The sequence below is a fragment of the Canis aureus genome, chromosome 8 (genome assembly GCF_053574225.1).
Source record: "Canis aureus isolate CA01 chromosome 8, VMU_Caureus_v.1.0, whole genome shotgun sequence".
Taxonomy (NCBI): domain Eukaryota; kingdom Metazoa; phylum Chordata; class Mammalia; order Carnivora; family Canidae; genus Canis; species Canis aureus.
In genome coordinates, this window is record NC_135618.1 from 12416674 (window position 1) to 12434076 (window position 17403).

Sequence of the window (17403 nt, forward strand, 5' to 3'; positions counted from 1 at the left end):
ACTGTTTTGTTAAGTAGAAGTAGGCAGAAATGATACGCACCACTTATAGAACTGATTTTTAGTGGGCCCCTTCCCCTTCCTTCCCTTCCTCCTTGTCTTTCCCTGTCCTCTGTCTACAGAGAGCAAAGGACCCCCCAGACAGAAGGTATGACATGGCACATGATGGAAATAACAGGGCCTGTTTGACCAGATGGAAGATGCCCACCAAACATCCCCAGTGAACCTGAGCAAGTAATAACTTTTATTGTAATTCACTAAGACTTGAGAGTTTTTGCGTTACCTCATCTATTGCAGATAGTTTTCCAGTTTATATTCTCTTAAATAAAAGCTAAAACATATTTCTTGGATTGTTTTTTCCTTTTAAAGTTTATATTTCAATTCCAGTTAGTTAACTTAGAATGTAATACTTGTTTCAAGGGTGCAACTTAGTGAATCAGTGCTTACTGACAACACTTGATGTCATCACAACAAATGCACTCCTTAATATTTCATGGATTTTTTGTTTGTTTTGCTTTTAAGCTAAAAAAGCAATATATCCCTTTTACAAAATGCATTGTAACATAGAGATGTACTAAGAAATGGCCAACTTTTTTTTTTCCTTTCCCCTGCTTCTCCCTTCTCTCCAACCAAATTCCCCCTCCTATGCGCTCCAGGTGTCTTATGACCAATATTTGGCATATACTTTTCCACACTTTTTTTCTTAAGATTTATTTATTTATTTGAGAGAGAGAGGAAAGGAAGAGGGTGAGAGACAGTCTCAAGCAGGCTCTGTGCTGGGTGTGGAGCCTGATGCAGGGCTCAGTGTGTGACCCTGAGATCATGAAATTTGTGCTGAAATCAAGAGTTGGATAATCAACTGAGCCACCCAAGCGCCCCACATCTTTTTTTATACTCATTTAGAATGTGTATGAGCACAAATACCAATACATGTATTCATAACTTTTCCCTAATTGTTACAACATAAAAATAAATTTAAAATAGGCTGCTGAAAAAAAAATTAGGTTGCCGAGTATTGAGTCCCTTTTTATAAGAAAAGGAAAAAGAAAAGCGTAGCATTTTAAATACACATTCTTATTAAACAATAATTTTATACATCTCTGAAGAGTATTTTCTTAGGGTAAAAGATCAGAAATTGAATCCATGGATAAAAGGATATTCATGACTTCACGTGTGTTGATCTATATTGCAAAATCGCCCTACAGAAAGATCAGACTGATTTTGCACTTTAGCAATGTCAGAGCTACTTTGGTTACTTGTAGTGTGCTGTCTTTTATATCAGCTCTTTAATTCGGCTAATTTCCATTTCAATTCAGTGTGTTATCTTGTAATTACTTTTTTTAATTTCAGAGAATCTGTGTTTTTATTATTTTATTGAGAACATAGTTGGAGTTTCAATTATGTATCAGCAATTCTTAATTATACAAACCTATCTTCTTGATTTTTTTTTAATGTGGAGTATTCTTTTCGCTGCCCCTAAAGGCTTTGGTTTTATTTATTTCTTGACTGATTGATCGGCTTTGTTTCTCTCATTGTGCATCCTTGATTCTTGGCCTGATATTTGCCCTTAAATAGTGTACGTCAAATGTTTCCGAGACTCCTATGAAGCCTTGAGTGATGTAAAGCCTCCTGTGAGAACCGAAGCTCTACAGTGGGTGGATAAGTTTATATAATCAGATCATAGATGCCTAAGGAGTGTGTGAGGTGTGTATGGACACTTGCCATCCTAGGGGCAGAGTCTCTTCTCTGCTTTCGAAGAAATCAAGGGCACAAATAAAATCATCTAAGTCACAAGTCCAGGTCATCAAGAGGAATTTGGTCACAAGTCCAGGCTATCAAGGGGAATATTGAGAGAGAAGCTGAAGTTGAAGCCAGATGTAGAGAGCCTTGAAGATGATAGAGAAATGATAACTAGCCTTCGTACTCTGCTTTAAAATTTCCACAGTGCTTTGACATGCACTATGTATTTATGCTTTATTGTATTGGCTCTGAGAAACAGATATCATCTTTGCTTTTCAAAGGAGCCTCAGAAGGTTTATGTTCTGTACCCAGGTCATTCAACGTAGGTAGAAAAGCCAGGAGTTAATCCTGAGCCTTTCTGGTTCTAGAGCCCATGTCCTACTACACTCTGCCAAGTCAAAGAGAATTCTAATCAAAGATTCATTCTGTGCAATGCATGATCCATTGGTAGTGTGCATGCTAGACAATAGAGAGAAGATACTAAAGAAGCGCCTTCCTTCTAATTAAGCTGTTGCAAACATCTATCATAACTCAGCAGTGTGTTTGAGTATGGGCTCCGGAGCCAGAATCCTTAGCTTTTCATACTCCTCCATCACTTCCAAGTTAACTTTGGACAAAGCACTTACATTTTTTGAGCCTTGGTTTCCTCATATTTAAAATGGTTACCTCATTATAGTTGTTTCTAAATTAAATAAATGTATGTAAAGCATGTAGGATGATAGCTAGCCCATTGAAAACTCTCGTAAGTCATGGTTATTATTATTTTCCAGCAACCAACTATAAGCCAGGCCTTTTATGGGACAGTCTGCATACGTTATTTTTAACCTCATGAAGTAGTTATTTCCTCTATTTTACAAAGAGTGAAGAGGTCTGAAAGGAATATTCTAACATTCTCCTGTTGAACCCTCATATTTTGAATGATTATAGCACTTATGTTAATTTTTAAAATTTAGATTTCTTATATTCTCAATTATGTGAAAAGACAATAGATGAAGAGATGGCATTTTTTGTTCCCTGTACCTGCCTACTATGCCCAGTTCTCTTGTTCAGTGCCTAGAATGTAGGAAGTGTTCCATGATTATTTATTGATAGTAGTGATGTTGGGAATGATAGATTAGAAAGCAGAGTTACAGAGAACTTTTGTTTATGGCAAAAGAAAACACCTTACAGGCTTCTAGCCTGGGGAAAAAGTTCTACCATCTTACTCCTCCAAAGAAAACACTGTCATGGAATTTTCTAGAATCGACCTTGAAATGGAGTACATAGAGTAATTCTTCACTACTTTATTTATTGCTATTCTGTGATCTACAGAATCTGTACGTTTTTTGTACAAGAGAAGGCACTCTAAGAAGCTGAGTCAGAATTTTGAGCATGTTATGAAAATACAATGGAATTAGTTAGCATTTGTTTTTCTTCTCATTGCTGACACAACTATGTTTAGAAAAGAGACTACATCAGAAAGAAAAGGGCGTTTATCTTATTCTATTGTTTATGTCACATTTTGCACTGCATTTGAAACTAAGGGTGAGTCTGCAACCAATGGTTAAGGAAGACATCACTTATTTCTGAAAACAACTAAACTTCCAAGAAGAGAGAAATTTTTGGTATGTCACTCCTGATTGTCTAGACCTTCTAAGATCCTCTGAGTAAAGGTAAGGATATATTACAGGACATTAAGTAAAAACAGGAAATGTGAATAAAGTATAGACTTCATTGGATAATAATAATGAATTAGAGTCTACTTTATTCACATCTCCTTAGTTTTTTACCTAATACTTTTTTTCTGTTCTAGGATTCTATCCAGGGTACCATATCCAGGATTATGTTTGATCATTACATCTCCTTAGACTTCTCTAGACTGTGCATGTTTCTCACACTTTCTTTATTTTGGGTGACCTTGACAGTTTGAAGAGTAGTAGTCAGTTATTGCGTATAATGTCTTTCAATTTAGGTTTTATATTTGTCTGGTGTTCAACTTATGGTTAGATAGAACTTACGGGATTTTTGGAGAAAGGCTACAGAAGTAAAATAACATTTTCATAATATTGTATCAAAGATACTATTAACATGACTTACCACTGTTGATATTGACCTTGATCATTTGACTTAAAATATTTTCAGGTTTCATCATAATAAACTCACTTCTTTTTTTTTCTTCCTCTTTCCTTTGGACAAAAGATGCTATCTTCAATGTATGCTTAAGGGGTAGGGAGTTGTGCCCCACAAGGGGACATTATCTGCACAAATTATTTGGAAATCTTCTGCATGGGAGATTTGTCTATTCTCATTTATTTATTTATTTATTTTTGGGGTTACAATCCAATACTATGTTGTTTATTTTGTTGCTCAAATCATTCCAGCTTTCTCAGTGAGAACTCTTTCAGTTGATTTCTTTTTTTTTAATTTATTTTTATTGGTATTCAATTTGCCAACATATAGAATAACACCCAGTGTTCATCCCATCAAGTGCCCCCCTCAGTGCCCATCACCCTGTCACCCCCACCCCCTGCCAACCTCCCCTTCCACCACCCCTAGTTCGTTTCCCAGAGTTAGGAGTCTCTCATGTTTTGTCTCCCTTTCTCATTTTTTCTCAATATTTCCCACTCATTTTTTCTCCCTTCCCCTTTATTCCCTTTCACTATTTTTTATATTCCCCAAATGAATGAGACCATATAATGTTTGTCATTCTCCGATTGACTTATTTCACTCAACATAATACCCTCCAGTTCCATCCATGTTGAAGCAAATCTTTCAGTTGATTTCTGTGTCCTTTTGAAATACCCTCATTATATGTAAGCAGATACATTCACGTGTTTGAGTACTATTTTTCTTGTCCCACAGGATGCTCCAGACTCATCTTGCATGTTCCCTCTACTAACTCTAGAATGAGCCACTTCTAAGGAGCTCTTGTTCCTTTTATTGGAGAAACCAAGATCTGGCCCCTGGGTGTGCTCATTGTTGTTGGGATCTCGTTGTACTAGGCTCCTTGTTATTGGGATCTCATTGTACAGAGCAAGCAAATATAGATGTTTATCACTTTAGCTGTTGTGTTGCCAGTAGATTGCAGAAACAAGAAAACCAGTGAGGAAGGTTTTGTCATAATCCAGGAAAGAGGATAATGACCCAAAGCAGGGGTTGTTACAATAGAATACAGTTATTGACCACATTCATTATTGGTATTCAAGTGTCTACTATCTAAATAGACTGTCATACTTTTGCAAGTTATCTAGTCACCCAGTAATTGAACATTTAAAGCAAGATTAGTGCTGGGCAGAGAGTACACAACACTGTGTAAGGCTTGATACTTTTACATCTATACCCATGTGCTGCCTGTTTGTTGGCATTACTGGTATTGTTGAAAACAAACATGCCGGTGATATAGGTAGGGATGCGAAACACATAGGTTTAATGTGATGACAGTAGCCACAGAAAGAGAAGGATACACATGAGAAGCAATTGAATAGGGAAATTAACAAAACTGATATTTAGGTGGGTATTGGGAAGTAAGAACGAGGTTGATCAAAGATGAGTTCAAATTTTGTAGACCATTCTAAAGATAGTGACATTCACAAAAACAATGGATTTCTTTCTTTTTTTTTTTTTTTAAACAATGGATTTCAAAGTTGTAATTTATCTGAGGGGAGGTTAATGAGTGCCATTTTATGTAAGTGGAGTTTGTGGTAGCATGAAGGTTTTTAAGAGGAAATATTCAACTGTCCTTTTTTTTTGTTTGTTTGTTTGTTTTTTTGTTTTTTTTTTCAACTGTCCTTTAAAAAAGAATGAAATCTCATTTGAAGACTAATCAAGAATCCAGTATTTTAAAAGTGCATAGTTTAAAATATCTGAACCATAAATATTTAAAAACCTATTTGCTCTTGTACAGGAAACTTTTTTTTTACCCATATGTGTATGTATATTGAGAGCATAAGGACTTCATATTTTAAAGACTCATCTTGACAGGTAATAATCATTGCTGAATATAATTGATACTAACACTTATTGAGAGTGACCAAGCATTTAATAGTTTTGCTCTTTATCTCCCTAGAACTGTAGGAAAACAGAGGAATTGTAAATGCCTGGCCTGCTCTGGTCAAGTTTTATAATTCACTTATTATGAAAAATAGATTGAGACAATGAAGTTGTAATATGATGTCATGTTAGTTTCAGAGATCCAGTTAATGTTTAATAGTGTTTACATATCTGACATGAAAAGCCAAGGATTGACTTGATAAAGTCTAAGGGCTGCTAAGATCTGCTACTTTTGTAATGTCTTCAAAGAAAGTGGATCAAAAAGGAATTCTTTAATAGACTACTTCACACAGTAATATCCTTTGGAGGAGCCGGTTCAATTGACGACATTTTGTAGATAAATCCTCAAATTCATCTAAGAAACTGATGTAACCCCTACTGTTGTTCAAATGTAACAAGGATCTAAATGAGATCAAGAATGTGTGTACTTTGCCAATTGTACATGTAAGTGTATTAATACTCTCAATTTTGGGGGGCTCTAAGACTTGTTTCTGTAAAATGATGTTAGATTAAAAAAATAAATATTACACCTGTGGAGACTTCTGCAACCGAAAAGCCTTTTTTTTTTTTTCTGTATACATCGTCCCATTTAATCCTCACAATACGCTAATATTATTAGAAAAGTAAACACTGATATTTTTGATTAATATTGATTATTTTTAATTTAGAAGGATAGGTAATTTGTCCAAATCCAAAAGCTAATAAGTAAAGGGCCAGAAGTAGAACCCAAGTCTTCTGACCTCAGGCCAATATATTCACCACTAACCTAGTTTATTAGAATTCGGAACAAATAAAAGCATGTCACATAGTTAATAACCGTGGACTTCAATTTTCTCATCTGTAGAATGAAGATAATATTAACTCTCCTATCCACTTCACAAATTATAATTAAATATGAGTTAAATCCCAAAATGTTTAATTATTTCAGAGTTTGCAGATTATTTAATTTTTAAAGGTTCTTTCTCCATATAGGTCCACGTTTGCAACCAAAATGGATCACGATTTTGATATTTGACAGAAAATAGCAGTTTTCATGTCCATGTTCTACATACAATAAAGCCCTCTAATTAAGAGTTCACGTCTCATGGTGAGGACTCAATTTAAAGGTAGGGAGAGTCTGGAAGCATTAGCTTGGTCCAAGGATAATGGATGATGAGTTAGGGAGAGGGATTTCCTATGCTGCAGGATATATTCTGTGCAGAAAGCCTTCTCCACTTCCCATTATAGGCTGCTTTGTCAGTCTTGGGGAGAGGAAGGGGTGACAAAAATATCTTTTAATTCTTTTGATGTGTGATAATTCTTCTTCCCTAGAGATCTGGAAACCTTTACTTTAAAAATCCAAATTTCCTCATTTGGAGTAAGCCTATAACTTTATAAGATTTCTAGAAACTCTTGGAAAATTATTTCTCTGGTTCCTGGAATGATACCAATTTCGTCTTTGTCAACTTTAATACAGAACATTACCACTTTCTCAATAAATCCAATTAGTCAAGGCTTTTGGGAAATCTTACTAGAATTAGCAGACTGAATTGAAGATTTGGGAGTTACTGAGAGAGGTCATATAATATTGCACAATCCTTCCTTCAATCTCTCTTTTTTTCCTTCTCCTCCTTTCACATTCCATTTTTTTTTTCTCTTTCTCACCCTTTACTGGTCTCTTGCATCTTCCATTGTTTGACCATGCCCTTGAGGTCTCAGTGTCCACCTTGATGGTCCAATAGAACTTACCAAAATATTTCTATCAATCACAGGGTTCTCACTGAAAAAATCAGTTGAAATAAAAATTATTCCAGTTGGTTGCTTAGTCACAACATTAAAATCTCATTAAAGACACTGAGAGCCTAAAGTGGCACACATGCTTTGCATCATATGGAACCGAGCAAAATGGAACACAAACCTGGATGTAGGACTTTCCCTTTCCTTCAAAGAGGTGCTGTTAGTAGCACAGATCTGAACCACTACTAGCGGCAGCAGCAGTAAGAGACAGCCACAGTGGCCTGATCTATACCAATTTATAGTGACAACCAGAAAACCAGGGTTTATGAGACCAGTGGGAAGGCAAGAAGACAGAAGCTTTCTTTCTCTGGGTGTTGGATCCCAACTCTGAAATCAAGAACAGGAGACTTACTGTAACCGCCATAGCACAGGGCCAGAACTGCCATCTGATCTGGTGACTCAGAGTTACGGTGCCAGGAGTGGGAGAGAAGAAGGCGGTTATAGATTAGATAGGAAGATTACATCCCGCGATAAACATGACACATTCCCTGGGGAATTCCTGGATTAGTCAGAAAGAATTTGAGTGTGGGCTAGGGTTTCCACAATGCTATGGATGAGCACTAAACCTGAACAATGCCATTGTGTTGCTGCTTTGGTGACATTGTTCTACTCCTCCGTTGATGTCATCCAAACAAACATGCCTGGGTTACACTTGCATTGCTCCTTGGTAACAATTAGCCAGAGACCTCCTGCTCATTTCAGTAAAACCTGTGCTTTCTCTCCGGAGTCACAAATGGATTTGAATGCCAGTGCCACCTTTTTCTTGGAAGAGTTCAGACTCGACTAGACAGTGATTTTCTTACGGTCTCAGAGTCTTGTTACCTTCATTTAATGGTTACGGCTGGAAGGAATATTTACAATAGTGGGGAAGGACAAAAGCATGTGAAACATCTGTGGAAGTTTAATCATATTTCAGTACATCATGTGCCATTTTTGCTGTCTCTTTTATTAGAGATATTTCTAGATATTTCCTGAGGATTAGCAGTTGAAACCTGGCACCAGAACTTTGTAATTATAGTGAAACTAGTCTCTGGGGATTCTTATTCAGTTTATGAATTATTTTCCTAGCCCTTTCCCCTCCTCAAAAATTATCTTCCCAATATTTTGGCATTTTCTTTACTTTTCATTATTATGTGAATGGCATTCACTAAATAGGAATTCTAATAGTTAATACTTTGGGATATTTATCAGACTCTAGGTGATTTACATACCTTAAATCTTTTCATCCTTAGAGCAAGCCTTGAGATAGTTGTACTACTATCCTACTTTGAAGTTGGGACCTAAGAGAGGTTAAGTTCTCTAATCTCTGATAGGTAGTAAAAGCCAGTGCTGGGATTTCAAACATGGGCTGGTCTGGTACGAAGGACTTTACTATTAATTATTGTGCTCCATTGCTTTCTCAATCACAATAATAGAAAATAAGGATGCGACTGTGGAAAAAATGGACAGAGGAAGTGCTTTTGCATATTAACAACTGTGGTGGCTTTGTCATTTTTCCCACTAGAATAAGTTGGAACTACATTTCCCATAATCCCTTTCCTATAGAGTTGTCCCAAAGAGGTATTAATGAGGTTTGGAAGACAAAAGCAAAAGCACAGCCATGAGTTTTGGAAGGTCTGTGTGACTAGATTTAGTGAGAAACAGATGCAGAGGTCCTGGCAGGTCTAGTTTGTGCCTGTTTTCGCCAGTCTGCCTGAAGGTGTTTTTTTGTGTTTTGTTTTGTTTTGTTTTGACTGGCATTTTCTAGGAGCAACAAAGACTAGAGTGGAAAGAGTGGCTTCAGTGGTATGAGGGAAGAGGCAGTGAGTAGAGATTAGGCCAGAGACATAACACCTTTACAGCACCTTCTAAGGACTTTGGCTTTTACTGAAAATGAAATGAGAAGCCGCGGGTGCTGGTGGGGCTTAGAGGAGCTTTGTGAAGCGTTGATATGATCCCGCTTATCTTCTTAAAGGCTGACTCTGGTTCTTATGATAAACAACGCTCAGGTCACACAAGTAAGGCTGGAGGTGCCACTTAATATGGGGAGTGTTCAGGATTCAGGTGGCGTTTAAAGTCAAGGGATAGGCTATCATCACTTAGGGAATGAGCATCAGTAGACTTGTGAAGGGATGGGAAGATAGTCTTAGGGACACTCTCTTATGAGGTAAAGAAGTCAAGAAAAACCCAGCAAAGGAGATTGAGAGGGAACATTCTATGAAGCAAGAGAACCAGAGAAAGTAACATTCTGGATGCCAAGTAGAAAGTATTCATGAAGAAAAGAAAGAGTGATCAACTTTGGTAAGTGACACCAGTAAGTAGAGTAAGATGAGTATCAAGAAATGACCGAAAATTGGGACGCCCGGGTGGCTCAGTGGTTGAGTGTCTGCCTGCAGCTCAGGTCATTATCCGGGGGTCCAGGATCGAGTCCTGTATCGGGCTCCCCGCAGGACCCTGCTTCTCCTGCTGCCTGTGTCTCTGCCTCTCTCTGTGTCTCTCATGAATTAATAAATAAAATCTTTTTAAAAAATTGACAGAAAATTAATCAGTTGCTTACTACTAAAAAGTGAACCTAAATTTCCAAAAATATAAGAATGAGACTGATCATAACAAACAGTATGTTACTTCTTCCTAGAAAGCACCCCCTCTCTTTGATCGAAACCTCTGTTTGTCAGGAGATAACAATTCAATTTCTCCTTTTGCAGAATGTGATCTTCAAGGAAGCATGGACTGTATCTCATTTTGGTATTCTGAATCTGGCGTATAAAAAGGTGACTAGATGAATGAACATGTTTGTATGTGAAGGAAAAGTTTAAATGGAAATTACACTGGGATGCCTGGGTGGCTCAGTGGTTGAGCGTCTGCCTTGGGTTCAGGCCGTGATCCCAGGGCCCCAGGATCAAGTCCCACATCAGGCTCCCTGCATGGAGCCTCCTTTTCCCTCTGCCTGTATCTCTGCCTCTCTCTCTCTCTGTCTCTCATGAATAAATAAATAAAATCTTAAAAAGATTAAAAAAAAAGAAATAATGTAATAACATTTACTGTGCACCTAGTACATGCTGGAAATCTTGCAAGGAGGTTGATATTTTCTCAGTAAGTTATCCTATATGATTAACATTATTCATCCAGTCAACTAATTTTAACCACATTTTACAAAACAGGAAGCTCCAATTCTTAATACTAAGCTTGCACACACACACATATACACACACACACACAGAAATAGCTTATACCCTGATGACAGAACTGGGATTTGAACCATTTCTGACCTCAAAACTCATGATATTTCCACTAAATTACACTGAATAAATAAATGAGCAAAGGAAGGAATATACGGTGCTTTGCCTTCCTGATGCCACTTACTGGAATGGCTTCTGATCCTGAAGCTGCTGCATGCCCGCTCTGCCCCTTGGTACACGTGGTGATGTCACAGTGGGCAGCAGCAGCAGCAGCAGCATTAACCTCTTCATCAAAATTCTAAACTATGTTTATGCAAACTGTTTTACTATGGAAATACCCATTGTGAAGAAGAAGAAGAAATGAGGAGAAAGGTATCAGGCAAATCTCCACTTCGCATCTCCGACTATGCTGTTCTGCCTCCCAGTTCTGTTTTGCTTTCATACAGAAATAGCCCAGGTTTCTTATATTTGCATTTTCCTCCATGTTGGATGGCTCCCCTTCAGGAATAAAATTTATTCCCTCAGCTTCTAGGAGGGCTGCCAGCTGAAAGTCCTCAGGTGACAGCCTCTTGCAGGGATTGCCTTGCTGCAGAGATCTCCCTGGACCAAGGTCGCACTCCTTTCCTAGGGTATCTTATATCCAAAGATTGATACTGGTGGGGAGGTGTAAGGGCTCTAACCTTTCACCGGGACTCCCGACAACCCTGAATGGTCATCACATCTTCAGAACTTCCGGGAGGACTGACTGAGACATTGTGGAGACTGTGGCGTAGCTCACTTCCTCCCTCGGCCCAATCCTGCTTCCTTCTCTCCTTTTCCACAAGGCAGTCACTTCCAAATCTCCTGCTTATTAATCTTCATCTTGGAGCCTGATACCCAGGGAACTCAGCCTGTGACATGCCCCGGGTTTCAATGCTCTCACCACATGACAGCGTCTTCAGTCTGGGACAGTACATGGGCTGAAACTCCATGTCTGTGCGTTCATTCGCCGTGAGACATTGAGAAGGTCACTTCACATCTCTAAGCCCCAGCTTCATCTGGAAAATGGAATTTGTCATCATGAATTAAACAAGAAAATACTCATAAAGCACTTAACAGACTGGCACATAGGAAGCTCTCAACATGTGAAAAATATTTGGGTTATTATCAAGGGAGACATCACACCACCTCTGAAATATTGAACAAAAGAGTCAATGGTGATGATCTAATCTGGCTTGATTTCACTGACAAAAAAGGATTAAGTTATTTGCTCGAGAGGCATAGTTAGTTGGGACAGACTTGAAACTAAACTGCAGGTCTCTTGACTCCACCGCACCACACTGACTTTATCTTTTAACCAAACATCTTGGTAATTTGTAAAAATGGTACTATGTAGCTGTAGTTTTATTTTGCTCGTTTACGTTTAAGAACAGTCGGATTCCAGAAGAAGTGACTATAATAATCCTTGGGTGATAATTATAAGAGACCATATAACTCAATCAAAATTCGTAATTCAAATGAACTTTTGGAAGCATTTGTATTTTTTTTTTTTTTGGTTGTCTCTGTTCTGATCCCAATTATTTCAAAATGAAAAACCTGGAGACTTGGGCTAAAATATTCTCTGTATTTCTGAAGCATCTCCAGGACGTGATTTAGATGTACTAAGAACTTACGGCTCTATTGACCATCCTGTTCTCATAAGATAATGGAAGCTCCTTTCTGGTCCTCAGACATAAATTATGCCTTATTTTTTTTTTTACCCTAAAAAAATTAAGGCTAAGGAAAATCAGTTTTAAGGAGAGAATTACTAAAGACAAAAACTACTGTGCCCCATGTGGATTTTAAATCATGCAAGTGACCATAATACTCAGTCCACAGATTATTTGAGTCACAGTTACGACACTGTGTTTAATTTTTTTGCTTCACTTTGTTTAGCCAACAACTCAATTGATCAAAGATATTTATGAAAAAAAAAAGATATTTATGTAGCATCTACTGTAGACTTAGCAGCATCTAGCCTTCTTTATTCCTCTGAAGAGTAAAACAAACCTGTTCCATTAAAATTTGAGATCTCAATCTCGTCAGTATACACGAGCCATTTCAAGTGTATGTTGAAGCAGCAATCCTCACAGCATTGGCAATGTGGAGACGTGAAGAACCCGCATTTCGTCAGAACATCCATCTCTCCCTTAACACTCACTCAAAGAGCATATCTTGATACATAACAATAATTACAGATAAAATTGATAAGGCACTTACTGAAAGTGACCAAGCATTTAATAGATGCTCTAATACTTAAGACTCATGTTATGTATTACAGAGCATGTGTTTTCTAAATATGTGTAAGCTTTAGAATTCAACTAACAGTAAATATGATTCACTTCAAAATGGTGTCACAGGTGAGTGGCATTTGGATGCTTTCATTTCTGAACACAGAGCAAGATATATTGACCCTATTACAAAGGAAAAATATCAATAAAACAGCAGGTCTCTGATAAACAGATATAATTACCAGAAGGATCTGCCTATTTACACATCAGGACCGCTGTCTTCATGTATCTTATCCCATTACATAATTATCAAATAAAACAGTAATTCCAGAATAAGTAATAGCAGTCACACAGAGTACTGCAGGGTTAGACATTTTCATCTTGGTTGGAAGACATTAGGGTATAATATCTAACAAAGAATTTCTCTGAATATCTAAGCAGTGAACTAATAACCAGAGCGGTGTCTGAAAACCAGTCCACAGCCAGTCGAGAGGGCCTTGCTCTCGTGATCTTGCATGCTTTGCAGTTCCATGAAAAAAACCCAGAACTGTCAGTCGAAAGACAGTTTGAAGATGGTGTTTTTGCTCTAATCTTTTGGTTTGGGGAGGCTTCCTTTATAAAATCCAAAGTCCTTAAGAGAGTGAATTTGGCACTGCGCCAAAGGCTTCTTTGGCTTCTCTGGCTTCTCAGGCAAGGATCTGGGTGTTCTTTTTCTTCCAGTGCTGTGATGGGCACACTAAGGGCAGCTCCTTGCTGAGCCCTGGGGCTCCTGCAGATGAGGACAGCAGGGGACCAGGCAGATGGCCAAGACGAGAGTGAGGAGAGCAGAGCCAACAGCCGGCTGCAGTGGGCAGTCTGCCACAGAGGGCAGGCAGACGCCGGGGTCAGCTCAGGGGTCAGCTCTGAGCCCCCGAGGTGCTCCCAGAGGCCTTCCTTCTGGTGAGGCTCTAGCCCTCAGCTCACCTGGGCTTCTACAGAGTGGGACTGGGACGTGGGGGGAAGAACTTCATTGACCTGCCTGGTTTTGAGCCACAACTTTGCATCATAATAAGGTTGGTAAATAAAGGCTCTTGAAATAGCAGGACAGGTGTGTGGAAACCTTTGGATTGATGGATAGGCCTCTTACTAGCTGCCATTCGGAAGGTACCCCCCCTTCTCTCCCTCACTGAGATTTTAGCCAGTTTCTCCCCAAGCCCGCTTGCTTGCTTGCTTACTTGCTTTTTCTCTTTTCCTCCTCCTCCTCCTCCCCCTTCCTCCTCCTCCTCTTCTTCTTCTCCTTTCTTCTTCTTCTTCTCCTTCTTCTTCTTCTCCTTTCTCTTCTTCTTCCCTTTTTCTTCTTCTTCTTTCTTCTTCTTCTTCTTCTTCTTCTTCTTCTTCTTCTTCTTCTTCTTCTTCTTCTTCTTCTTCTTCTTCTTCTTCCTCTTCTTCTCCTTCTTCTTCCTCTCCTCCTCCTTATCCTTCTCCTCCTTCTTCTTTTAACTTTTTTTTTATCCTTTAGGATTAGTGCCACTGTCCTTCAGGCTGAGCAAGATGGATCATTTCAGTGTCACTCGCCAGTCAGTCAAATTGTGACAAAAGGCAGTCTCTTCCCATCAGGATCTGGAGGTGCCGAAGAGGCAGGCCGTCAGCAGGGACTCTCTTTGCAGCACATAAAGCCCAGGTCCTGAGAGGAAGGAGTGGGAAGGAGCAGGAAATTGGACTTAAGTCGCCTCCAAATCAACACAGAGTTCAATCCTGGTTGGTGTTTGTTTATAAAATAACTCTCCAACTCATTCACACTCTGTTTCCCGTTTAACCTCTGGGACACATGGTGCGCAGCCTACCAAGGAGATTTTCTGGGGTTGTTCGTGAAAGTGCCGAGTTCAACACCAACAGAAAGGAATTTGGGGTCAGAATGACTATTTTAAACTGAGGCTTTTGGGATTTAGAAAAGATGTTTCTGATATGCTAAAACAGCTGGAAGAGCCTCTGAGACCTCCAATGCAAGCGAGGGTTTCCTTCGTGTGTGTGATAGGTGAGGACAACCAGGTCTGGGAGGCGGGCCGACTGCCTCCTGAGCCTTCAGAATCTGTGCTAACTTCTTGCAGTCCCTGAGCACAGAACTACCGAAAGGGAGAGCAAATCCCTGCACACTCCAGACCACTCCCACGGTGAAGTTGCACTTGGTGGGGGGATCCCCTGTCTCTCCCTGCTCCAGCTGAGGTGGTTTCAGTCTTCACCAGATAAAAAGAGACATTCAAGGTCATTAGCCCAATTTTTCTCTGTGAGGGTGGAGCTGGGATTGGCCACAGAGCTATTCTGATGACCCAGAAATTACATGTACTCATTTCTTTCTTTTTAGATAAAAGCATTTCTATTCCAGTTTTTCTATGGCTCCTTTTCAAGAGAAGAGGGGGGGGAAAAGTCCCACATCTTTGCTAGCAGACTCTCCTTTTTCTGTGTGCAGTCTTTTATAATCTATCTTGATTCTCCGCCAATACCTTACTTTTTTTTTGTACTTTATATCTTTTAATCACCTAAGGAATCTGACTCAGTGTCCTTCCCTCTGGATCACAGGCGACTCTTCCTTTATCTGTATCTCCCAGGAGGAGAGGGAGAGGCTACAAACCTTTTTTTCCTATGTTGGCTCCTGCCCTGACAATATAACTTCCTTCTCTCTTAGCCCTTTTTGGGACTGCTATTCCATCCTGAGCTTGACTGTAAGGCATTATTTTTATGTAACAACAGGAAACTCTCTTAAGAACTTATTATTAAAACAAGTGAAGAAGCTCTCATATATATGTGTACACAAATGTACAAAAATGTATATGTGAATAGATATAACTACATAAATGTATATCATAGAAGATATGGAAAACCTTTTCATTTTAGGTTTTCTTTTTTTAAGAGCAACACATAAAGGCCAAAATTAAAAAGAAAAAAAAATAAGTACGAGCATTCACTAGATCCTTTTTAATAGTTTTTCTTTGGGGGAGGGATAGGCAATTATGTGATCAAATATTTTCTACTTGGGTCATAGCACATTGAGAGCCATGTTCATAAACACCCACACTTTATAGGTTTTGGTATGATAGAAGTAAAATAGAGAGAGTTATAATGGAAAATGAATTAACAATCACTAACACACGATGAAAGCCATTCAACTATGAAAAACGTCAAAGGAAGGGCTAGGACCAAACCTAGTCCTGTTTTAGTCCTTGATTATGGTTTGACTATAAGCTTCAGGTTTGTGGGCAGATTTCTTTTGGGACAGAAACTTTTTCTACTCAAGTACCAATATTTTTTTCTTAAAAAATAATTTCTCTGTTTCCCCCACATTCAAACACATTCAGTTTTGGCAAATGCCTGAAGGTTTATATAAGATAATGAATTTGACAAGTCCTAGTCTCCTTAAAGTTGGCATTAGTAGCTTCTCTGACAGTGCCAGGTACTGGCTTATGTTGGAATGTTATGCTGCTTTTAGTTTTCTAAAAAATACATTAAGTGATGAGAGATGCACAGTTTGAAATAGCCACCACAATAAAAATATAACTTCCTTCTTACATTGGCTGGTTACTCCTATGATTTATACACTTACCCATGAATCTCAGTATGTGAAATTTCAGATGTAGAAATTAAAAACACAGCCCTAACTTCCCCCTTGCTTCTAAGTATCAGTATCTAAGCTGATTCTGAAAATATTTGTGTTAATACTTTCTTACTTTCCTCTCAGCACATTTTAAGCATTTATGGCACCAGCAGTGAGAAAAGAAAGGAAGATGTATTCTGAACAAGACCAAGAAAAACGAAGGGTGAAGGAGAAGTAGTGCTCTTTCATTGCATGATACAAGAGAATAAGCACCACATTGCTAAAACCTGCTGTATCACATGCACACACACAAAATCTCCATATTAGGGCAAAGAATATTTCTGAAACCACATAAGTTCTCAATTTTTTAAACTGTATCACATAGGAAGATGCTCGTAACAATCATGAGAAGATGGAATTGCAGAGGTTTTCATGTTCTAAGATTCTTCGAACTTTGTCAGATTCCTGCGTAAAAGTTCTGTCTCCAGTGGCTGGCTTCTCATTTATTCATTCATTTATGTTATAAATTAATTACTGATTGCAGTGTATGTATTAGCACTATGCTATATACTAGAGATTTGATGCAGACAGAATTCCCGCCTTTAAGGAACTTACAGAGTGGTCGAGGAGATGTATGGTCAAATAGTCCTATGTAAAATTACAACCTGACCAAGTGTTCTGGTGGAAAGGAGCATGGTTCTCGTGTGCCTAATCTAGACTAAAAATAATGAGGTGGTAGGGTGACAAAGGATTCTTTGAAGAAATCAGAGTTGGAGGTGTAAAGAATGGGTAGAGGTAAAAAGAGAGAGTGACTAGCTGTCCAGAAAGAGGACATGAGGGTCACCAGGGTGGTTCAGACGGTTAAGCATCTGCCTTTGGCTCAGGT

General features: G+C 38.6%; 1 long non-coding RNA gene across 1 annotated transcript; it reads left to right on the plus strand.

Moving 5' to 3' along the window:
* Positions 1-14021: 14021 nt before the first annotated feature.
* LOC144318331 (uncharacterized) lies at positions 14022-16937 on the plus strand. The gene is made up of 3 exons (XR_013384195.1): positions 14022-14092; positions 14448-14686; positions 16662-16937. It is a non-coding gene; the product is annotated as an uncharacterized LOC144318331 (long non-coding RNA).
* Positions 16938-17403: the final 466 nt, after the last annotated feature.